Source organism: Hermetia illucens, chromosome 2, assembly GCF_905115235.1.
Source record: "Hermetia illucens chromosome 2, iHerIll2.2.curated.20191125, whole genome shotgun sequence".
NCBI classification, from domain to species: domain Eukaryota; kingdom Metazoa; phylum Arthropoda; class Insecta; order Diptera; family Stratiomyidae; genus Hermetia; species Hermetia illucens.
The window spans coordinates 59127197-59152802 of record NC_051850.1 but is presented as its reverse complement, the minus strand read 5'-3'; the positions used below and the strand labels follow the sequence as shown (position 1 = coordinate 59152802).

General features: G+C 40.4%; 1 protein-coding gene across 2 annotated transcripts in view; it reads right to left on the bottom strand.

Annotated features, from left to right (window-relative positions):
• LOC119647484 (calpain-C) overlaps positions 1-21825 on the bottom strand; it is a 58949-nt gene extending 37124 nt beyond the window's left edge. For both annotated transcript variants that reach the window (XM_038048440.1, XM_038048441.1), the window contains exon 1: positions 21073-21825. The gene's annotated coding sequence lies outside the window, so the exon portion shown is untranslated. The remainder of the gene's footprint in view (positions 1-21072) is intronic.
• Positions 21826-25606: the final 3781 nt, after the last annotated feature.

Sequence of the window (25606 nt, the reverse complement as noted above, 5' to 3'; positions counted from 1 at the left end):
TCAGTAAGGGTTAAGGCTTGGCACCTGCTGTTAATAAATCAACAAATTCTGCATATTGGTTGTTATCGTACATGGTATGCCAGAAATTAATTATTAAAAACTGGGATCCATTCTAATGACGAGGATGAATGTTAAAATGGTATTCGACACCTGACCTCGATATTCATTGCAAATTTTGGCAGATCAACCTTGCCTCTAAGCATTTCCTAGTTTGTACTTTGATTGCACATTTCTGAGCACCCCTTGCTGACCATGCAACCGACGTACATAAACATTCGATAAGATTCAATAAGCTCATCCTACACAATTTCAACAGTTAGATTGGTTGTTTTCAAGGTTTCGCAAACAAAACTGTTCATATTCCATATCCATATCCAGGTTGTCCGCAAAATAGCAATCTGTGATAGTTGTCCCAACCACGCTTCGTTTTTCAAGTCACCTTAAATTATAAATACGTAGATCTATCTCTCTGACTTTGACTAACTCTACCACGCCAAACTTGTTTATGTAGAAATTGAAATTCTCGATAACATTTATTGCCCTCCGATCAACAATAATTTCTTCACAACAGTTCGCCATATTAGGAGACTGGCTGGTGGGCACTGGAGTAGCTCAGGTTTCTTGATGTCGCTGGTATTCGCAATGTTATTAACTTGAGCTAAGTGCATGAAGTAACGTTCCGCACATAGTTACCTAGATATGGACTAGACTGGAAAGATCGTTTCTTGTGTCGCTCAGAGCACTTCGAGCTGATATCAGCATGAATTGACAATAATTTCGTAAGAGTGACGATAAAGTCAGTCGGAAATGGTTTATAGAGTGCATATTCCAAATGCTCGCCATTCGCTTACAGTCCCTGAACCTAGCTTTTGAGCATGTCGAACTCCCTTTTATACTCTGCATCTCCCAATACATTTGCATTCCAAATACTTTTGTAGATTCCAATAAAACATCTTAACACCTCTTTGCTTTTTATAACAATCTATAATTATATAACTGTAAAAGACTAGCAAGTCATTCATTGTCGACTATCTCTGAACCATTTCATGCAGTTTGATAGATCGGAATCATCTTACGGAATAAGTTAATTCGATACAAGAGTCCAACGAACAAAAAAACATTAGGAAAAAATGTTAACTTGTCGAATCTAACGTTCGCTATCCGAAAGATATGTTGGTATTGTTGCATGGGTTGTAACGTTTCTTCTTTGCCGAATATAAGATCTAAGTCATAACGAAAAGGTGTTAGCCGAAGTAGTGATAGTAGGAAAACTGCGGAGGCAGTCGAATGCATTTTTAGATTGAAAAATACTTTATTGATGAAAGTTAGGAAGTAGCAGTCGCTAATAAAGTGTTTTCTCATAAATAAATATTAGCCAAAGCTGCAAATTAATTATGTTTGGCGAAATTTATTATAAGATACGGAGAAAAAGTTGTAAATGTTTAATCGAATCAAACTTTGATGAGATTAATTTGACTTAATCAAAAGTTATGTTTTTAATGGATAGGTTGGAGATTAATTCAAATATTGCCTCAGAAATAAAGTACACTTTTGTATTTTGTGGGTTCACCAAAGGGCAATTTTTTTCCTCAGGGAGTGACGCGGCATTTTTTCTTAAATAAATCGCAACGCTTTGGGAAAGATCAACATGTTCATTTAAATAGATCAACTGATTTCATCCAAAGTAGAAACAGCACGTCTAGAAAATGCGAATTGCGATGTTATGATGAAAAGTAGTACACATTGTAATGGACAACAAACAGCGCAAGCTGGTAGTTGTTTTTTATTTTAAGTGGCGTCAGGTGTTGAATAGAAATGAACCGGCCTACAATGTGGTCAATCACCTGGCCAAAATATGAAACAAGTCGGGTGCAGCAATGTCACGCGGAAAGCACAATTTGAACCCATTATAACTTTGTTAATAATGATAGGATTTCCACTAAACTTTCTGATATGATTTAAGGGAGGTTCATAGTGAATTGCCTAGTAAGTCAAGTTTTATGAGTTCACTCAAAGTATTCCCTGCGTGTCTTAAAAAGGGACCAACAGAAATAGGAATTTACCAACAGCGGTTAGGTATTAGCTATAGGAAATGGTTTAGGATGGGTTTTCAGAATGTGCGCACGCTTCTCAATATAAGTTGGACATTCTGGGGTTGACGAAGTGAGATGATGGAACTTTGGAAAGTACTTCTCTCCGTCTTGCGATACTGTACTTTTTGCACTTTGGAAAGCCTTGTGATAACGAACAAGAATTCGGTGCATCCTCCTGACTTGCTACTCGATTTCTGACAGGAGAATCCGGTCCAGGTTAAGGCGGAAATGAAGATTTCTGATATAGTAGAAGGTAGATAGAGGTTTGATGTGAGGGATAATTCCATGGTTTTCTTCGCATATGGATTGATTTGGAGACCACAAACAGAGTCCTGCCGTCTATACTGAGCGCAGGTTTAGCATTCATACAAGTGGATGCGAGGGCTATTTAACATCTCTTATGCCACCTATATCACCTGAGTTATACAGCGCAACTCCACCTTTGAACCCACAAGGAGCTCTACTCGTGATATAGGCACAGCAGATATGAAACTTCTACAAGGGGGCTAACCGCAAATAACCGGACCAAGAGTACATACTTTAAGAATTCTCTTGGAGCATATGCTCTCAGAAAGACATCCTGGTTCCCATGGTATCAGATAAGCTCCGGTGAGGCTTTGTTGCAAGAACTACTACACGCTAGCAACATCCCTCACTAATACACAACAGAAGGGGTAGACGCAAAATCGGACAACAGAGGAGACCGGTACGTAGAACATGCAAGAAAGAGTTTCACATATATGGATCTAGTAACTTTTCTGCTTAGACCATATTCATACCTCATGGCACGCCTCAAAATGTATGTCATCTTTTTCCGATATTTCGAAGTTGCTCCGTTCAACATCACTAAAGGCGAACAACGTAGACTACTATTCAGCAACATAGTGACGGCCACCCAGTAACGCGCTTGTAGTCGGCACTGCGCTTCTCGAGCTCAAGCGGCTATTCACCTCATCGGGAATGAGGAGACCATCAGCGTAAGCAATGCATTCAACCACTGAACTAAGCCCACCCAACAGTTCATCCATTATAAAGCAGCATAACAGCTCCACACACGTTTAGTAAGACATTGAACTAATGCAAATGTGAAGATTCCAATTATGTATTTGCCAACACAACGGATAACAAAGTTTTTCATATGCATTAAGACGTCATCGGTAGACTTGCCAGTTCAAAACCCATACTGCCTGTCCGATGGCAAGATGTGATTTCTTCACCCCGAGTAGCTTACCACAGGCCAGGAGATAGCTCTTATAACTTCTCTGGCGACTTCTGGAGCACGACCCCGAGCTACTTCCAGAAAGCTGGGGAAAAAAGCCTCCACTGAACATGAGATGGCACGGCACGATAGCTTTGCTCCATTCCCCTTAATGCAGGTAATGTCGTGACTTCGTTTCCCCTTGAATATCTGGTACACCCTTTTCTAAGGGTTACCCCCATGTTCACTGGCGAAACGCTTCCAGTCTTCTTCTTTCGACTGCTTTAACATCTCCTTGTAAGACTATACATCTCGCCTGTGAGCGTGCCTAAACTGGTCGACATTAACAAAGGGGGTAGCTTCACATTGACGACAGACCCTTTGGAATTTCTTCCTCAAACGGCGAACTTCCCTCAGGTTAGTGCGAAGAACATTCGTCCACCACGTGACATACTTCGGTGCCCTCTATTCGGACTTTCTCAGCATATCGTCTTTTACGGAATACATCCACTCATTCAACAATTCAATTTTCTCATTTACTGATAAAAGCACAAATTCAGAAAGGGGAGAGCGGCTGGCTAGCTTCTCCATCTCCATTCCTTGCAGTGAGCACCCGGACGTCTGCAGACAAGCTCCCGACGCGGCCATTGATTGCCAAGGATTCTTGTAACATGGCAACGTTATAACTTAACACAGTTCAACTGCATCAATTTATGATATAGTAGAGAAGTTTACTTCCTGTGAACAATTACATGTAGTCCGCGGGAGACTTCCTAAAGGTAACATTATGATTACGATGGGTGATCAGAATATCAAGGTGTGCTCTGACAACGCCTTCTTCAATCATGCAATGGGGTGGCATGGTCTTAGTGATCTTAACAACGGTGAAAAATTTGCAGACTTCTGCCATTTTCACCGCCTCAAGCTGAAAGTTCTGTTTATGGTTACGAGTGGTGTGAGCGCGATGGGCTGGAGCGCCATTACTATGAAAAAGTACGAAAGTCAAAAACGCATCTTGCCGCCGATATTTTTTGTCGTTCTTCATGCTTTCTTGGCTAGAGCGCGTAGAGAGGTTCTTTGGACTGTGGCATCTCCCCTTAAAAGGGTTTTCCTATATGTCAGTGTCCAGAAATCTTTTTTTCTATTATGTGAATTTTATGTTGGAATTATACTGTACAAACTTTTGCTTGGAATCTCAAAACTAGCCACAAGTTAATATTGTTTCGATCCAATGATCTCTCTGTGCTACTATATAGGAATTATAACTCTTACTTCAAAGCTTTCATCAATTCATGCCATGCTAACAGGGCATACTAATGAAGAACTTCGGCGGCACCCACGCCAGATACTCGAGAAATTGTTGAATAGAAAGCGGAAGTGGCAGTAGGTAGGTCACATATTAGAGATGACAACTCCATCGCGGGTTGTGCTAACCAATGGAACCCTCTATCCCAGGACGGCCGACGTGTGGAAGGCCCTAGAACTACATGGAGAAGACCAGTGCAGGAGAAGTGCAAGCTTCTGGAAAAAATCCAAGGGGCAGTTGGGGCACATTATCAGGAACCGATTACGATGCCCCGTAGATATGATTCACGCGTTATGTCCTTACAAGGGGTTTGACCCTGGAAAGTTTCCCACCAGCAAAATGGTCATATAAAATATAAAAGACATATTGGATGGGTAGTCTACCGGCTACGAGAAAAGGCAGCAACACGCCAGCGGTCAATGTCAGTCCTAAATCAATTGTTGATCGCAGTATGGTCGATCTGATTAGCGGTCCGTTTGCAGTTAAAACCGCACTGATGATGGTAGACCTCTGTTGGAACAAGGATTGGGCGATGAGATCTACAAAATTTTATCCTTTCTTATTATGATCACCAAGAACATGCCTCTCCATCACATGCTGAAATAGGGTACTGTTACGATCACAATGTCACCTTTAGGTAGCCTCATTTAAAGTACCCTTCTCCTCTATATCAGAAACCTCCGTAGTAGTAGTGTGATACTCCTTAACGTCAACCAGAATCTCGCAGTCAAGATTCCGTCAAAATCCGACTCCCAGTTCGTGAAAGCGCGGTAGTCGTCAGTAATAATTCATTAACGGGATTCTACCACAATTCTTCCCAAAATATAATGCATACGAAAGAATAATACTACAACAGCGAGAGGAACCTGAATACCAATGTCGAAGAGCGTGCGCACAATCTAGACACTAGGCATAATTCATTTTTGATAGCCAAAGGTCACAACCGTGAAGTCAGTCATCGAAGACTATATTAACGTTTCGATAGCAAGACAATTTCGAAATTTGCATTGGTTACTAGAACGTAAATTGCGATCCCCTTTAGTACCCTTTTTCAACAAGTCGAAGCTCAATAGATAAAGAAAATGAATAAAGTATTATGATCCAGGTAGAGAAAAGAATGATGACACCCACAAGTGCTATTCCAGTGACGAATTCAAGATCGAACGAAAGACTAGTTTCTCCATCTGCGGAAATATAGAAGGTGGCGACTTCACTATATAGAAATTGGCTGGGGATATAAACGGAATTGGTTAACAAACGATTAGCAGCTTTCGCGATGTAACTATTTGAAGGGGGCGTTAGTCATTTTAAATTAACTCAAGTAATTCATTGTTATATTTGTTGCACTAATAAATATCTTTGTCTAGATCAAATTTCATCCAAATTTAACGGCCGAACATGTCTACTATTCGCAACAGACTCTCAAGGTGGTCCTCAATACCAATATTCAACCTGATATTATCTAAGTACATCAAGTGTGTCAGCTCGCATTTAGCCCGTAGGCTATAATCGATTGCATACCATGCTTTGTGGAATCATTCAGTAGCCATAAAAAGGGATTCAATGCCATAAAAACCAAAGAAAGGAAAATGCCTTTCCATACTCAGATGGAGTGTTGGTACTCTCAAATGAGCGCACTAACAAAGGAGGTATGCCACCCTTCCATGACTGTAACCAAAAACTTTATTAGTTTCGGATCAAAGTGATACAGTCTTAGAACATCGATTAGTCAAGTGTGAGGGACGCTGTGAAAAGTCTTGGCTTAATCGATATGGTAACTGAACAGATTTTTTTGACCGCCTATCATACAACTATCAATAACACGAAATCTACTGACTGTGTAGCCTGACAGGCACAATTGCACCACAATACACAAGTAACTGCAATTGCAACTGCGATATAACACAGAGCCGACACACCATTCTAGAAACCACTCAGATCGCAATCTTGATCTTGTCCTCTCTAACCTTCCTGTGCGTTACCTTTTCTAATCCCCTTGTGCCTCCTCTTACGTTGCCTCTGACGCCCATCATCCTGCTCTCGAGTTTGATGCTCAGATATCCCGACTCCACTCCCCTATCGCACGCAAGGCTACCAAGTTTAACTTTCGTAAGACGAACTTCGAAGGTCTGAACTCAACCCTGGTGCAATCAACTGGGATCTCCTCTTCTTTCCATTAACGTATGACCAATCCTTCGGAACCTTCTATAAAACTTCATCTGATCTTTTCCCTGTTGGGCCCCCTACTCCCTTGAGTGCTCACGCTCTTACCCTGTCTGATTCCGCACTGAAGTCCAAAAAAAATTCGTCATACCTGTAGACACACTGCGAGGAAAAAGTTACTGTCTTCAAGAAACGATGCTAACTTATTCTGTTTCAAAACTTTGCGTTTCATGGTCAAATCCTTAATGCGTGAGTCTAGAAACGAATATCTGACCAGTGTTGAAGATTCACTAAAGCGCGGAAACCTCAAACCTGTCTGGTCCCACATTCGCAACTCCCGCTGTCCTGGCCAGCTATGCCCTTCGACCATTAAATTCTCTGGCTCCTCAGCTGACTCCTCCCAACTATCTTGGGATTTACTTTGCCGCTACTTTTCCTCAGTCTATATTCTCTCTCCGTCTTCCTGGATGTAGCTTGCCCCGCATCGCCTACCATTCCCCTTCTTACCCCTCTCCTTGTCGAGTACATCATTGGCAAACTTGATGCCAAAGTCGGTCCTGGCTACGAAGTTCTTCCAAAACTCTCTTTGCTTAACACTTGTCAGTCCATCTCTCTTCCTTATTTTCAATTAAAGCCTCGAAGAGAATCATTTTCATTGTGAATCCCCATTCATAAAAGTGGCGATCGTACGCTTGCCGAGAATTACCGTTCCATTTCCCTCCTTTCCTCATGTTCTAAAATCTTGGAAGATATGTCAGCGACTGGCTATCCGCCCACTTTGTCATTGTGAAAGAGTAAGAAGGCTTTGTTAAGCGTAGGTCCACTGACTCCAATTTGCTCTACTTTACCAACTTTTGTCGCCAGATGTCTAAATTCACAGCATACCATTTGCACTGGCTAAAGCCTTCGACATTCTAAATTACAAGGTACTTCTATCAAAACTCGCGTCTCTAAGGGTTCCCATATTTCTTGTTTTATGGCTTGCCTGTTACCTTTCCAACCGATCCTGCGCGCCTTTTTGATGGCTGCGTCTTATAATACACGTAACGGAGACATTTTCGACGTGCTTTTCGCAGAGTTCGAAGTCGACTTTCATTCCCCAATTCCTAGGCTTTGTCGAAGTTACAACGCACAACAGCTTGATCCTTTTAACTTCTCTTCTTTAAGTAGGTTTAAGCATAGGATAAGATTATTATTTTATCCTCCTACTGAGGGCAATAAGTAATGAGTGTTTACTCTGTTCATAGCCCGTTAAATAAATAAAGAAATAAGTGAGCTGAATATACATGAGACAGAAATACTCCTGAGACATATGAATCCAGAGGCTATCGCGGTTCGCATGGTACCAGTATATACCTGGTAAGACCTTTGGAACATTCGGCTGTTGCATCACGACCAGCAAACCATAGTGAATGCAAAGTATCCCAGGCCACCACGTGAAGGTTCTCCTCAACCACTTGTGTTTGGTTCGGACGACAGGGTGGCTGCCCGGTCTTCCTCGCCGCCACCTCAGAACACCACCCTGTTAAGGAGGGAATAGAAATGGTATGCAATAGGAACGGTAGGGTTCAACTTCTAACTAATAAATCGCAAACGGAAAGGGGAGTATAAAGAGACAAGCGGTAGGTCTTCTTTCCAAACTCCGTTGGAAAATCGCGGTGGTTGCCCCCCTTACAAAGTTGTGGCGCTTGCAATGGGGGTTATTTTAATACCATCATGGACAAATTTGATTTGTCGGCGCCATCTTCCCTCGCATATGAAAGAAATACAGAGGATATGCAGCAAGAGGAGGAAGGTCATCATTTCTAACACTGTTGCTGAATTATGGCGACCATCTTCGTTGAGAGGTTAAGGTTGCGGTGAGAAGGTGGGACCTTTTTCTTCCTCTTATCACTATCTTTGCAATGATGATATTAAAATACTTCCCATTTGTGGCACCATTACTTTTAAAGAGAGGATGACCGCCGTAATTTCTAAACAGGGTTAAGAGAGAAGACCTCCCGCTTCTCCCTTCATACCCTTCTTTACCCCTGCTGGTTGAGGTGAAAATAGCCCCACTTTGAATGCCATTAAGGGATTAGAAATGTTGTTTGGAATATTGGATATTAGAGAGGCTCTTTCTTCTATTATACATATACTTCCCCTCCGCTTCCCCTCATTGAGTAAAGTTCAACTTTCAAACTTTGTCATGATGACATAAAAAAACAATTTGAGGTTCCATAGCATGTTAAAAGGGGGGGGGATGACCACCAAGAATTTTCATGGGGTTTGAAAAAGGAGGACCTATCCCTCCCCCTCCATAAACTTTCCACCCCTTCAGTGGATGGGGTTGAGAATTCAACCTTTACCATACTTTATTTCCTTGAAATTTATCTATTCTTCTCTGATTTACGTATGACACAATAAGAAACGAAACATGAAATGATTATGGCATTGATTTTATCAATAATTTTTCCTACTCTCTCCAAAATTAGAGTTTACATAATTGATAAATACCAGATCGTCTTTTAAATGCAATAACATAAAACAAAAATTCATTATGATATAACAAATGACATGCATATCAATCTTACATAATTTCTTCTATGCCAAAGAAAGTCATCTTTCGCTTTATGCCAACGAACGTGTGTTGGTCAATGCATTTGAGCATTTAGTTGAGGACTCTTTTAATGTGGAATACCAGCGGCAACGAAATTATTCATATTGTAAGAACTGCAAGCTCCATTATGAAGAAGAATGCACAATATTTTACGTAAATATGAAAAAATCTTAATGCAAAGCAGTTTGGCTCTTAGCGTAATTCTACCGTTTATGGCTTGCGCTTGCATCTATCGCCAGAAGTAATTGCATGAATTGAATAATAAAGTGTGTAGTGAAAAGCTGCTGAGATGCTCCTATTGAAACATCAATTAATGGAAATTCAACAATTGATTGCATATTGCGAAAAGTACATGATTTAATACATTGATGCGTGTTTTCATATGAAGTACTGCTACTGTCAACAAAGTAATTACTCAGTGTAATTGAATAAACGCATAAAAATATAATTTAATTAATTAATAAAAGCCAATGACAGCTGCCAGGGCTTAAATCCGTGTTAAGGCCTTTCCTCATTTCTTCAGAAACCCGGTACACCAGTTTTACTGTTTTCTATTACCCCCAGCATTTGAGCTTTTTTGAAAGAGTTAATATAAACGGAAGTCGAAACTATTGTATGTGGGTTATTTGCATATCGATGGCTGCTTTAATTAAAAATCACGTTCTCTTCATAAGTAAGACATATTCGGATCCACATAAATACAACAGTTACACCTGACTTTTTACTTGCTTCTTCCATCACTCGATCCGTGTGTACGAGTGCTTATTTACCAATCTACCTGTGGTATTGCTGGCACCATGGCGAAATTACCTCCTCGAAAGTACACATATGAGTGGGCATGTAAGATGGTTTTTATTTGTTCAAAATTGGGCACATTCCGTTTATTTTGCTGGCTGCAAAGAATACTAATTTAAACTCTCAGTGGAGGTATCTAGCCGCATATGATACGTAAACTATCGACAAGAGTACCTGGCATTCGAGTATCGATTCCGAGTCCCGTAGTACCTGATTGACCACTGAGGTCTTATTCGCATATGAATGAATGACCTGTAGCGAAAGGCAGTTTGGCCCAAATACCTTGCTCCAACAGTTGATGTGTATCTAACAAGAATTTCCAATGAGATTTTTTTCGAAAATTTATGAACTTTATACTGATTTTATAAATGACTAGCTTCGTTTAAGTAGAGTTGGAGGTGGAGATGGAAGTGATGTTATAACTGTTTGCGCTACTAATGGGGTCAATAAATTTATCTGCTTTTTAGGATAATTTGGGTAGACAAATGGTTGTTTTGTTAAGTCAAGTGAATGATAGGCACCCAAGTTGAAGGCTTAAATTGAGAAGTGAGGCGTTCATTAATAATTAAATGTGTATTTTCTCTTCTCCAGACAGTAGATTTTGTAATGTGTCTTAACGACTGATTGCAGGTTTGTTTGGTAGCGTAGCGCCATTGACCCTCATGCCATTTGTCGGATCTTAGATACATTCCCAGATGCAAACTGCAATAAGAGTTTATCCGGTACGATGAAGCATTTGAATATTCAAATAAAATGATGTTATAACTTTGTCAATATTTTAACTTTCCCCACTAAAACCTGAAATATTCATCTGAAAGTGAATAGAGATTAGTTTTCGTCTAGCAAATTTTTAATGAAATTTTGAGAAATTTGCGTGGATAGTTTTATTAGCTTGAACTCATCCTAGAATATGGTACTTTGTTTAATGAATTTCTTTGTAACACAGCTCCAAGGATTTCTGTAATGGTTTTTAAAAAAACCAAGAAAATCCAACGCTAGACGTTTATGAATTTATATAAAGGAGCATTGTAGACATTTCGGTCGCTGCTCCGCGGACAGAGGTGAGGCAGCGTCTGATGAGTTGCCTCTGCTCTAACGAGACCTCTAACGGTTTTTCTCATAAAACCCAAACTTTTTGGTTACTGCTAGGATAATGTAAATAGTAATAGTAGTAATACTAATAGTAATAGTAATAGTAATATAGTAAGAAAATTATTACATACCAAAATTTATTTCAAAATCAATTAGTTATTTAGTCACCATCAGCTATCACTGGTAGAGATTTAAAAGAGAAGTCAGAAGAATAAAGCAGGAGAACGAGTAACAAGAACAACAATACATGGAAATTAAAACAGAACGAAGCTGGGTGCGTCAAGTATAAAGGTTTTGTATCTTATATAAAGAACCCTCTGTGCACAAATAGCAGCAGACAGATAAATTATTAAATTCAAAATATTGCTCCATATTTTGCAAACTTTCAAATGTATGTACATGTGAAAGACATAAATGCTAAGCTTTAGGATGAACATTGTCTATTACCGCATTAATGTGTACATATAGCACCTTTGCGACAGAAGTGTCGCAACTAAAAAAAGTTAGTTTTTCAGAAATCGCAAAACTTGTTTCACTTTTTGAAACATTGAGTCCTTATTCCCCTGTGTTTTACCCAATATAAGAAACAAGACTGGAAACCGGAAGCTCGCCGCTTCAGGTATGAAAGGTTTTGTTTGTTTCTTCTGTGTGTATATATAAGGAGAATATCAGTCACTGCATGTCTGAGAAAAGTGCTTGTAACAGACAGACAGACGAAAAGACTGACATTGAACCGATTTTAATAAGATTATTTTCGAAAAGCACTAATCGAGCCGTTTTGCTTGATATCCAACACCATATTTTGTGAAAAAAATTGGCTTCCCCCTTTCGCATATACAGCCTCCTTAAACCCAACACAAGACGGGGCCACTCGTTGCAAGTGTAGCTGTTCACAGATCACATATACTCAACAAATTTCGTGCCAATAGATTCAGCCCCTTCGGAGTAAATCCCGTGAGGCAGACGGACAGAGAGGCAGACACACGGACAGACAGACATTGAACCGATTTTAGTATTATTCTCCTTAATTATGACGGCAGCATCTTATTTGCATGGCTTAAGGTGCGGAAAATTCACGTCAAATTGATGAGTTGGGATAACTTTGATAGTAAAGACCGGATTGCAACTTTGATACACCTTCAAAAATGAATCCTATCTCACTTTGAATGTGCACATTTTGACTCCTTACTCGCGCACTTGACAGTTCACGACACAAACTAATATCAGTTTCCGAAAGTACTAACCGACTATACTAGACACCTAATGTCCATAGAGACGAAGAAGCTGATATATTAATATAAGTGTAATTTCGCGGTGTTTCTAGCTCTAGCTTCTAGTTCCCAAAATGTCGGTATTTGCAACCATGATAAATATCACTAGCGAATAGAAAAAAGCAAGTTTTAATTATTTCAAATAATTTCATTAATCATGGGCAGCAATGTTATCAAAAATTTAGTTTTGACGATTGACGACAGGGCAAATGCGACCTCATAAGACGCTGCTTCAGCGGGGATCGGAACCGTCGAAGCCAAATTTTTGAAAGTATTGGGCACACGCCAAAAAAAGAATAGTCCCCGCACTTAAAAGAAGAAGTAAGTTGCTTCTCAAACAAGTATGGTCCGCCCTTAAGTGGATGGTGGGCTCAAAACAACTCATTCCCAATCAAAATTGTTATACCAATGTTATGTTCTTTTCACTTGGTTGAATGAAAATATTGATGATACCTTGACCTGGCCAGCTAGGAATCCAGACTTGGACTCAGTCGAAAATGTGTAGAAATTAATATCGTTTGTGATGAGAAACATTTTAAATATGCAGAAAAAAAATAGGAAGCCACACAAAAGGCGGTCTCCTATCTTTATTGTTCTCGTTTGACCAGTACGATTTGATGTTCTTAGTTCTGTGGTTTTTGGTGCTGACATTGCCACCATATATTTCGTCTTTCGTCTCAATTGATATGCAGGCCAAGAAGCCCAATTTAAATGAAGTACATCTCGGGTAGTTCTTCCCACGATGTTCATGTCGTCAACATAGCTAAATCATCTATCATACTAACCAAATATTCTTCAAATGTGCCGGGAACATAATAATATAATAAGTGTATCTACTGTTTTTCACAAGCGATAATACGAAGTTCTAGATCAAAATTCTACCTTAAATTACAGAAACTTCAAATTTGGAGGTAGGATTGAATAAAACTAGCAGTCTTATCCCAAACACTCTTCAATTTAAGGTTAATATATGCAGTGGAACAAGGGTCTACGACAAGGAGATGCCCTATCATGCGTCCTCTTTAACTTGGCCCTCGAAAAAATGATCCGTGATGCTGAGATAAATGCAAGAGGTACGATCCTCTTTAAGTCCACTCAACTACTGGCCTATACTGACGATATCAACATCATGGGAAGAATCACCCGAGACGTACAAACTGCCTTCATCCAGATCGAGCAGGCGGCTATTTGCGCGAGATCTTGGGCTGCACATCAATGAAGGCAAGACAAAGTCTATGGTGGCAACGTCAGCACTGAAAACCAACCAACCAACAACATCGAACCGCACTGGTCCAACGAAGAATAAAGATAGGAGAATACAGCTTTGAGACTGTTAATAATTTCTCCTATCTAGGGTCGAAAATCACAACCGATAACAGCTACGATAATGAAATCCGCGCACGGTTGTTGTCAGCCAACAGAGCCTATTTCAGCTTGCAAAAACTGTTCCGCTCGAAACGTCTCACCATAGGGTCAAATCTCTTACTGTACAAAACAATGATCTTGCCAGTCCTCACGTATTCCTCGGAGACTTGCGTTCGTAGCAAGAAGAATTGCAAACTCTTGTCCGCGTTCGAGAGAAGAATCCTCCGAAGAATTTTTTGTCCCCCTACATGAGGATGGACGATTCCGTAGCCTACGTAACGACGAAATCTATGAGCGATACCATGACCGTCGGGCTGTAGATAAAATCCGGCTCAATAGGTTACAGTGGGCGGGTCACTTAATCCGTATGGATGAGGATGATCCAGCCTGGAAAGTCCATAAGGGCAATATCTATGGTAGAAAAAGAAGACGAGGCAGACCCTGCCTTGGCGGACCTTGGCACAAAACCGGAATGTCTGGAGTTTCTTATTAAGGCAGGCCTAGACCGAATACCGGTTGTTGCGCCGTTGATGATAATGATGATATGCAGTGGAAAAACTTAAATCTATAAATCGAACTAAAATATTATCTTTTTGTTACCAAAGGTAACCTATTGTAGCGTTTTTCAATTTCAGTGCCTTTTTAGTTTTATACTTTCCATTACTTTTCAGCATAAACCGAAATAAAGTTAACATTTGTAATATCACGTTTTGCTAGATGACAAAATGATCGAAAATTTGAGCTGGGATGTTATGCTTCCTGTGGTTACTACGTTAAATAGGTCAAACGTTCCGTAAAGATAGATTAGTAGATTAGTGGTTTAATAGATTAGTGGTTTTCGTTAATGCAGTCCATCATATCAAAAAACATATGAAATAAGCTGGTTGTTCGAAAAAAAGCGACGTCATTCGCACAATTTACAGAATAGTCTGAAGCATCACGACACTGGAGGAAGATTCATGCACGGCAGACATATTCACTCTAAAAACATACGCATAGTATCGTGGATAGCGAAGTTTCGTAGTCATCCGGGCAGAAGAAAAACGGTCATATCTTGCCTTTTTGAAAGAGCGTGCTATTTTATTATACTATATTTTAGACTTTTGGTATTCAGTTCTCTGTTGTGGAAACGTAAAAGCGAACTACATTGTATTGCATAGAATATGAAAAGGAAATACATTTCAATGTGCTGCGCCTTCATTTGTTACAAAATCCCAGCTTAAATGTACAGCAACCGTTTCTCTTCCAGTAGAACATCGGCTTCAAATACATTTCCTTCTCAGCGGAAAAATGTGGTACGGAAGGGGTAAAGCCTTTGAGTACTCAGATTATTGTGGTCCACTCTACTCTGCGACTCCATATGCCTCCCCAATCGGTAAGGATTCACCATTCTCAGCTTTCTGTAGATTTACAGATCAACATGTTACGATTTATCTATACCATCCAGTACTTCTCTCCGGTTGGTCGCCCATTTAGTTAGGAAAATCTACCCTCGTTCTAACCTTAAAAATTGTCCTCCGAAGCCATCGTCCCATACAGTAAATCGTCCATTCAAAAAGCACTTTACATGCGCGCTCTCATCGGGGTCATTATTCTCGATAATTTGGTGAAGTATTCCTATCGTCTGCCAGGGTGCACTGTCCATCTCGTAATTGACGGTTCTCTCACTTATGAGATCCTCGGAGTCGCTTCTTTACAGACCCCGAAACTTGATTTGACTTTCGGGTTTCAAGAGAATTCGACGATACATTTTAGATATGTCACTGGAGAACATTCGTTTTGAGAATGATGGGGTCCTAAGTCCGCATCAACTTAATGCTGGACCAGACGCTTCACTTTTTTGGAGAACATATATTCAAACTTATGAATACGAGTGACTATGTCACAAATGTGGTTTTGATGTTTCTGACCTGGGAGGATCTTCTTATTCAAACTAACTCCATTAAGTTTAGTAATAATAATAAGATATGCAATAGGCCTCCCCACTCGGATCCTCTCGGGCTTTCCGAGGAACTTCCCTCATGTTCCCCAAGTCCCAGTATTAACATAAACTTATCCGATTTTTTCTTCAGTTCGGTGTTTCTCAACCATCAATTCATCCAAATTGTCTTATGAAAAAAGTTTCCTAGATTAACATCTCCTTATCGTCATGAAATGAGTACTGTGTATCGTGCAAGGGCCTCTGGGTAATATTTGGTTTTAAACAAATCCTCGCATTTTTCTTCCTCCAAATTGATATCATCCCCCTGATTGATTAGGATGTCCCCGATGTTCGATTTCTTCGGCAGAAACGTGTGCAGCGGTGACCTTGGGAACAAACACTTTCCGAACTGAATATCACCCAGCCGAGACGTGTGTTCTGTACAAAAAACCCTTCCCTCAAAAAACAACTGTGTTAGTATCCACTATCCTAATATAACCGAGAGTTGTATGAGCCGTGACCGGATCAAGTAACTTTTTACCGGGGAACAATAATCTAAATTTCTGCGGGAGTAGCGTTTTCGGCATTATAAGATGTACTTTCTTGAATGGGAGCATATTGATCTTGCTACTTACGTGGGTGGAAAATTATTATGTGCCCCCAGACCCACAACATTTGGTGGAGTACCTACTCATTTTTAGTGTCCAGTAACCAAAAAAATCTATGATGCCCATGTAAATCAGAAAACCGTATTTTTACCCCTCGACAAAGGCAATATGCAACTTATTTCTGCTGCCTGAATTGCCTTCCATTTTGGCGAGCTTCTCCGCCACTAGACACTTCAGCGGGTCCTTCATCGCCTCTAAATTATGGTTCACAACTACAAAGCGATTCTCGGAAAATTTATGTACGCCTGTAATGGTTACGGGTAGGTTGGAGTTGCTTAGGGAAGAGTCAAACTCCTTGTGTGTTACACGTCCATCTTTCCAGTTGAATTGAAGGAAATGAACGACACACCCTTCTAATTTGCTTTGCAATATCATGAGCCTTTTCTACCTATCCGATATTCGAACCCACATAGACGCAATTAAGTATTTCGAAAGGATTCAAATTGGCTGAGAGAACCGGCCCCTCTGCTCCTTAGTACTCAGAGCACTGCCGACATTTAAAGCAATTCCAGATGTCAACGCCACATAAAAGTTGAAAGGGCAATCAAACTAATGAATCAGGCTCGTGGTCTCTACCGTGCATTCCTAAATCTAGAGAAGGTTTTGATCATGTGCCACAGAAAATAATTTAGCATACATGGCGACAACTCCTGGCGCCAGAGGGACTCCTGCGCTGGGTGTAATTGCTCGACTGCGATCTGAAGAATAAAGTTGGGAGTATGGTAACTAGACATGGAGAGGGGCAAGAGCGAAAGCGGCTAAAAAGAATCCTTTTCCCCCTAAATCTTTCAGATCAATTTGCCTGACATTGTTCGTACCTAAAGCGATTCAGAAGGTCGTAGACAACTACATTAAACATTTTCAAATGTGTAATCCCCTGCATCCATGTCAGCATGCTTACCGACAGAATAGTCAACCAAAACTGCCCTGTATCAGCTGATGGATGTAGTACGGGATGCCATAGAAACGAAGGAACTAGCACTGTGTGCATTTTTGGGCATCAAAATAGCGTTCGATAACATGTTATATACATATTACACCTAACCCGCAAAGGAGTGGTAAACACCCTGGTACAAATTCAATTGTCATGAAAACTACCCAAGGTTGTCCACAAAGTGGGGTATTATCGCCATTAATGTGGAGCATGATAGTTAATAAACTCCTAGGAGAACAAACCAAGATTGGAACACAGTTCCAGGGTTGCGCTGATGATATTACTCTAATCTTTAGGTGCAAAGATGAAGATACCCTATGTGACAGAATCCAAACCAGACTGCGAATCACTAGTAACTGGTGCAGAAAAGCGGGGCTGTGCATCAAACCAATCAGGGCCAATATACACATATGTAGTACCATTCACACTAGGAATCGCAAGCATGATCATCTGAGAGCTATTAAATTACATGGCATGAAGGTAAAACGAGTAACGTAGGTGAAATATTTGGTAATCACACTAGAGCAAAAACTTCTCCGGAAGACAGATGTTGAAAACATATGTCAGAAAGCTACAAGGGCTCTGATGACTTGCATGTCCATAGCAGGGAAAAAATGAAATTAAGCCCGAAAATACTGCACTGGATATAAACTGCCATAGTAAGGGCAGATAAAACGGAACCGAAACTTCAAAGAATGGGTTGCGTGTGTATCAGCGCGGCAATTAGAACTTGCCCAACGGCATCCTTAGAATTCCTCTTGGGATTAACTCCTCTCCATTTAGACATAGAGATGCAGGCAAGTATCTTGAAGGAGTGTCCGGGAGTACCAAAGTTTATATTTTCGCTAGGCTGCACCCCGAATTACTGACACCAAGGGATAACATGACAATAAGGTTTCACTTCGGCGAGAAGTTTGAAATAAGTTGGAACAGCAAAGAAAACCGGGAGAGCGTGGCAGCGACGTGGTTATACGGGCTATAGCGATTCTGTAGAGTTGGTAATGGGTTCATGACAGCGACATTGAAAAATGAAGAGGAATGGAGGGGGGGGGGGGGAATCTTTACTGAGCGAACACTTACTAGAGTGCTCATGGGAGGATACGAGGCGCTCGAAACATTGTTTAAACCTCATCAAGAGGAGCCTCCGGATTATAGTAGGAATACTCACTGGTCACTGCAGGCTAAACTATCACCTGGGGAAGTTACAGATATATACGAACACTTTCTACAGATTTTGTGAGGAGATTGATGAAACCTCCACACATGTTCTGGGACATTGTCCGGCACTTATGTAAACCAGGTTCAGGCAAATGGGAGAATAATACCAAATGCCAGGTTGAAACACTTAGAAATAGGGAACATATTAAAGTTTCTATTGGTTATAAATTTAAACGATATACTATAGTTTATAGGTATACTGGTAAGTATACGAAAGCCGCTGCATATCATTGTCGGTGTTTATCAAAGAAGCACAGGCTTGCCACTTCTCTTTATTCATGGATGTGGTCGCTGTCACGCGGGACATCCAATATCCCGCTTAGAGAGCTGGATATTGGATGTCCCGATACACCCCTCTTTACAGATAATATTTTCGGGCTCCGACCGAATCTGAATAAAACACAGTTTTTGTTGACCGATACCAATGGAACAGGTTATACCACCGTCAGTGAGAGCAACTTGTCCAGAACTGAGTGATTTAAGTATTTCAGAATTAGTGCAACCTGGATGAAGTGGCGTTCCACAACAAATATCCTTTGTGATCGGTACATCAGAAAATGCCTCAAAAACAAAATTCATCACCATGACGCCCTCAATGGTTCCGAGTGCTGGCCGGCTTCCATATGTTGTGTTGATCAGTGACATAACACATTGTGATCACGTCCGAAATAGGGACATTCCCTATCGATATGGGATTGCCTCATCGTGTAAAAATTGCAAGAATAGCGTCTTTAAGGATGTGGACATGAAATCCTTCAAATTCAACTACCCAGGTTTACCAACCACTTCCATATTCCACTTGATTAATTTCAGTCAAGTAACGTGTGTCCGTCATTTCGAATCATATTTCTATGTAGAATGTTCGTCCATTGACACAACTGCAAAAGTTTTAGTTTCGCAAGGGAACCAAATATTGAACATTTTCTCATTCACTGCCTCATTAAGCAAAGCATAATAGAGTGACTGCTTGCGCCAGTACTCTGCCGAATGGGGTAACCATTTTTGGACCCATTGATGACAATATACCATTTTCAATGAAATTCGTAGTTTGCAGTTACGTCAGTGTTCCACCAGGAAGACGATATTTCCTGTTCAAATTTAACATTGATATCTTCTATAATAAAATTCGTTGCACAGAATTTTACTTGGACAAACAAGAAAGAAAGAAACGAAGACATTCCCATGCAACTACTACTTATCACATTCTGTTTATAGATTCCAATACGAGTTCCACTTTGAAACTCAGCTGGATAACAAGTTTAATGATACATGTTAAATGGTCCACATTTGGTGTAACAACGAAGAAACTGGTCAGGTGAAGCCAAACCAGTCCCAACTATTGCTGAAAACTGCAATGAGCTGATTTTCGGAGAAATATAAATCTTTGCTATTTATTTTCTGCCAATCATGATCAATCGGGTGTATCTTTAACCGTTTCGCATTTTAACACCTTTTCTTGATAAGTTCGACTAAACGCTTCAAAATTCTAAATGTTAAAAAAAATGATTTGGCACGTTATCTCGTCTATTTGATCATCATTTGTGCGATGGATTAACAGTAATGACTAATGCCCAGAAACCACTCTCCAATGTCAATATTTTTTTAATTCATTCCACAAAGTTAAGGAGAATGTCAATGACGAAAATGTCGTGGGATCGTAAGAAATGACTCTATTTTTAAATTTTACGTATATTGTATCTATCCGAAAACAGGATTTACCCGAGAAAGCATCAAAGGTCCATTAGTTTGTCACCAAATTTCCACTTGACTACTAATTTTTTAAAGGCGAAAGTACATAAGTAGAGATGTTAACATCTAATCTGCATAAATTCTTACATATTTGGCTATACTAGATTTAGTTATTCACACCCATAAAATCACGTACATTATGGATATTATTGTATCTCTATTTTTGTCTTCATCCGATTTCATTTTGCCTCTCAAAGCATCCAGAAAAAGCAAAGAGCTATGTAAATTTCCAAATAAAAAAACTGTTATGTCCACCAAATTCACCTTTATGGTCGAAAATGTCAAAACTATCTGCATATACCAGGAAAGAAATATTATCCACACAATGCCTTGGTGTCAAACTCGTTTTTTGATCTCTATGAAATGATAATCGCGGCGAATGTGTAAGAGGAAAATATCAAATTCAGTTTCACCTATTCGATCTGCATCTACTACACAAGATAGAATTTTGATGCGAGCCGAAAAAATCCACAAAAAACAGAAGAAACAGAATGATCAGAAACGTGTTTCAGCGGGACAAGTGCCTCCAGAAATCACTGTTCGGAACACCTCTGAGCTGCTGAGGAACCACATTTTCAACTCAAACACGCCTGACATATTTCGCGGTCGCACAGTTATTGGCGATTGTAATGACGGTAACGATTATGATCGTGGTCCAGATTCGTTTTTAATAGATTTTCAATTACTCAACCTTACTCACCCAATTTTAAACGATAATGTATCCAAAGACTGTTCCAAAAACTATCTTCACTTCATTTATTTCGTTCACTTTCTGCTTCTTGGGACTTTTAGTCGAATTATTGAATTCTACCCTTCATCACTACACTTTCGAACATAGTACAATAGATCTTAGTAGAACTCGCACCTCTTCCGTTAATCAGATCAAATATACTCAAAATGCTTTTCCGAGTAGTAGATAAATCGAAGTTTAAGATTTAGTCGCGCCGTAACAAATCGGAAAACTGGCACACAAGATCAACTTTCTTTTCTTCAAAAGAGCGGTAGTAGCGGAAAAATCCGCGAATATGATGAAAATCAACTAAGGAAAATTTTCTTGTGGGTAAAGTTATTCTACAGCTTCTTATTTTTCCTGTTTCTCGTCTATCACCGTCGCGCTGGCTTTTCTTCGTGTATTTCTTTTACTGTTTTCTTTTTTCCTCTACTCAATATTTTTTACTTTCTATCAAAACCGCACGATATTTGATCGCCAGCTATATTCCGCTTGCTGGCTAGGCTATTGGCTAGCCAGTGTTAATAAGACATAAGACACTTTTTAGAAATTGATAAAAATCGCGGGTAGACCACAGTTGAATGATGATGCTCCGTACGTAGTAAAGTACCTACGCATGCATCATTTGCACGATCGCGAAGTTTCCAAGCAAACGTAATTTTTGAGTGTATCATCCAAAAACTTTTGATCGACTGAAATCTCAGGTTATAACTGATTTTACCTCGGTTACCTGTCTTGAATAAAAACCGACCAGCCAAAGCGATTGCGAACTCAAACGCTAAGAAACTTTCCAATCTTCGTGCTAGTAGAGTATCTTTTACTATGTTGGTCTCTCAGCATATAAGGGTATCTAAGCAGGTATCTAAGTAAAAAATTTTACGTTATAAATCTTTCAACCGTAATATAACTTTCATCATGTAGAATGTTTACGTTTGAGAATATTAATAAGATAAGTATCTTTCATAGCTTGATTATACAAATTTCATTGACGAATCAGGATGCAAGGCAACAGTAGTATTACCTGAAGAATGAATGAATCCTAAAAGTATTTTGCATGTAGTGAATTGTGTTATATTATATAATTATATCGTACCCTCCTGTTGTAGGTTTATCAATAAAATGTGACGTAATGTACATAATTTTAAAACTACATTCATATTTGTAAGATTGCAAGGTGGAAAAGAGACCTTTCGTTAAAGCTGTCAAAAATGAAGCTTTGATAGTCTCACGAATTTGTGACAGACCATGAATCTAGTTTTAGATCATGGGGTTTTGGTAATAACCATGTGCTTGTCACCTTCCTGTGGGCTTATTACTTGCACACCAATAGCTAATAATAATACTATTAAGGAAGGTGTGTGTGCCCCTTTCACTAGTTATACTATACGTATTAACTATAGTTGTCAAGCAAGCCTACAATTTTGGAATATTTCCTACTTTCAAGAATTTCAACTTGGCTTCAATTCGTATTAATTATAATTATGTCTCAATGCTCCGCACAGACTCTGCAGGCAGTCTTCCTAGTTATCCCCAGATTCGCCAGGTGTTAGTACAGCCAGCAATGACCAGCGTGAAGATTAAACCATACTTTGAGCATTTGGAGTCGTATTCCCACATGGGCACTCTGGATTGTTCTATTCCTGGTATATGTCACACCCACGCCCCAACTTTCGCGGTTACCTGAAATGAGCTTCATTACCGCCCCCCCCCCCCCCCTCTCCTCGACTTCACAACTTCCCAAGACACTCACACTTCTCCTTTATTGTTTTGGGTCAAGTGCCCTTGGAACGACCCACTCGTCGGCTTGTCATCTTTTGAGGGTGGATTCCATTGCATGGCGTAGGCAGCAATTCAATTCGCGCCCGTCTACTTCCGCACCCGATCACAGTGCGTATGAGTGGCAGGCCTGTGTCCCACCGAGTTCTTGGTTTGAGAGAGTCCTCGGCCACCATACGCCAATGATACGACTCAGATATGTGTTAACGAAGGTTTGAAGGTTTTCAGTAACAGTGGAGTTATCTTTCTGTGTACTACACCCATATAGCAACACAGAAGGGACACTAGCACAGAACAGTATCAGCTTGATCTTTGTGTTGAGATAACAGCATTTTCATTGATCCTCTGAGATTTTACCTCGGTGCAACACGCGACATTTTGATGGCTATTAATTTCTCCGAAATGCTTCTCCTGCGTAGAGCACTCCAGATACACTCCCTGTTTACGCTAACGAAAGCTTTCTCGAAATTCATAAAGCAGCATATCTGCAGTAACTGCAAGTCCAGCGATAAATAGCTCTGCAGGGAGACCATCGAGTCCAACGGCTTTAATGCCTTTGAATGCGTTGATGGCTGATGATGATTTCTCTTCTGCTTGGAGGAACAGTCCGTATCCACAAGTTACGGTGACTAGCAATTTCATCCACAAAGGACGGAACTCCACCGGATGTGATACAGTTAAAAATCGGTTTCCACCTATTCAGCTGCTCGTCATCGTGGATTAGAAGTCTACAATTAACGTTTTTCACAGGATCATTGCGATAACATGCAAGCTGTTTCGTAATGCGGCAGATACTTCTGAAATCATTGCGGTCTACAGCATTCTCCACTTTCCTGGCCAGCGCAATAGCAAATTCTTTCTTGTCACGGCATACACTAAGCGGAACTTCTCGGGATTTCGCTCGGTATCGGAGTTCGAGCGCGTCACGTCCGCCAGCACTCACAGCGGTCAATAGAAGTTTAAACCCCGTTTATTTACCCGTTTCCACGATTATGCAGTCAGTCAAATCTTATGACGCCCTTTCGGGACATGGCCGACGACCTGTGTAGCACCCGGGAAAAAATATTTTTGATAGCAGCCCAACGCTCATTGATATTCTCAAGCGAGTTACGTAGTATATCTGCCATCCAATCAGCAAGATAACTCCTTAACTGTGGAGCGACAGTTGATTCATACAAGCCAAGGTAGCCGTCAGAAGCAACCTGACATCGGATTCGCGTCTGCTCCTTATCCTTGGCTTCCCAGAATACAAGAGCACATAGCCGCCAGAAGGAGAGCAGTACTCTTCTGAATCCCACCATCTTACTTCGCTTAGGCCCAGAATATCCAGCTTATATCGTTGGAATTTCCGAATTTCAAGTTGGAGAAAGCGAACAATCTGAGAACCCTCGCTACCATTGTCGAGGACCGTGCGCACATTCCAGAATCATAGTTCATTTTCGATCGCCATAGTTCGTAGCATTGAGGTTAGACCCTATCCGAGCCGTTGTTAAGGTTTCAGTAGCAGTAAAGTTTCAAAATTAGCAGATTGTCAGCCCATCAATTTCTATCTCTTTTAGTCGCCTCTTACGGCAAGCACGAAAAACTTTGAGTATATTCTCAAGCCCTAACACTTTATTTTTCACCGTCGTAACCATGAATTCATTTCCGATTCAGGAGAAGGGTTCTGATCCGTGTAAAAACTGCTCGTTTCCTGACCAACTCGTCTGTTACCTCATTGCCTTCTAAGCTAATAGCACGTCGAACCCAGAGTATAAAGACTTTATTGTGCGAGCCGAGCATCAGTCTTTCAAGGCAGTTGCCTACCACTTTGGAATACACCGTATTGGACCTGGGTGATTAAAAAACGGCTTGGCTCTCGGTCAGAATTCCAACCACCTTTAGTTCCTTTAAAGATTGAGGGAGACACGTCTGTCTATGGCATCTATTAGAATATACTGGAATATATCAATGTATTTACCCATTGATTCAAAGTACGTTTTCCTGGGAACAATCACCCTGGCGCATACAGGTAATCAGTTGGTTTAAGATGTAGGTCACCACCACGTTCTCCCAGTTCGCCTTGCTGCTTCAACGTGTTCCAAATTTCTTGTCGAAGCGAAATCTCGTTATCATGGTATCCCTTGGTGTCAGTAATTCGGGATGTCGTCGCCTAGGAAGAATATCAATCTTCAACCTATATAGACAGCTCCTCGCCTCACTAATACTTTCGAACATTCTGAATTCACTGTGCTTGCCTGCATTTGGATGTGAAGATTATGAGAAGTTAAACCCAAAGGACCTCTAGGAATGCCGTTGATCATGCCCCGCTGACACGCACACAAGCCAGTCTTTGAATTTTGCGTAACTGCCTGGGTCTCGTGCTGAGTTCAGATCTATCTCTCCAGACTACCGGCCCATATGTAGTCATTGGCCTTACTACTACAGTGTATATTCAATGCAGCATTTTCCGATTGCATCCCCATTTTTTTCAGAGTCCTTGTAGATTTCCAAGATATGATTCTAATAGGTGTCTCCCAGAATAATTTTTGGTCTAGTGTAATTCCAAAGTGTTTGACCTTTGCTACTCATTCCATGCCATATAACCTAATCGCTCTCAGGTGATCAAGCTTGCGCTTCCCAGTGAATAGTACTATGGTGGAGGAGACTACAACTTTTAGACCGTTGATGATTTCTCTTATCTAGGGTCGAAAATCACAACCGATGACAGCTATGACGATGAGCCTAT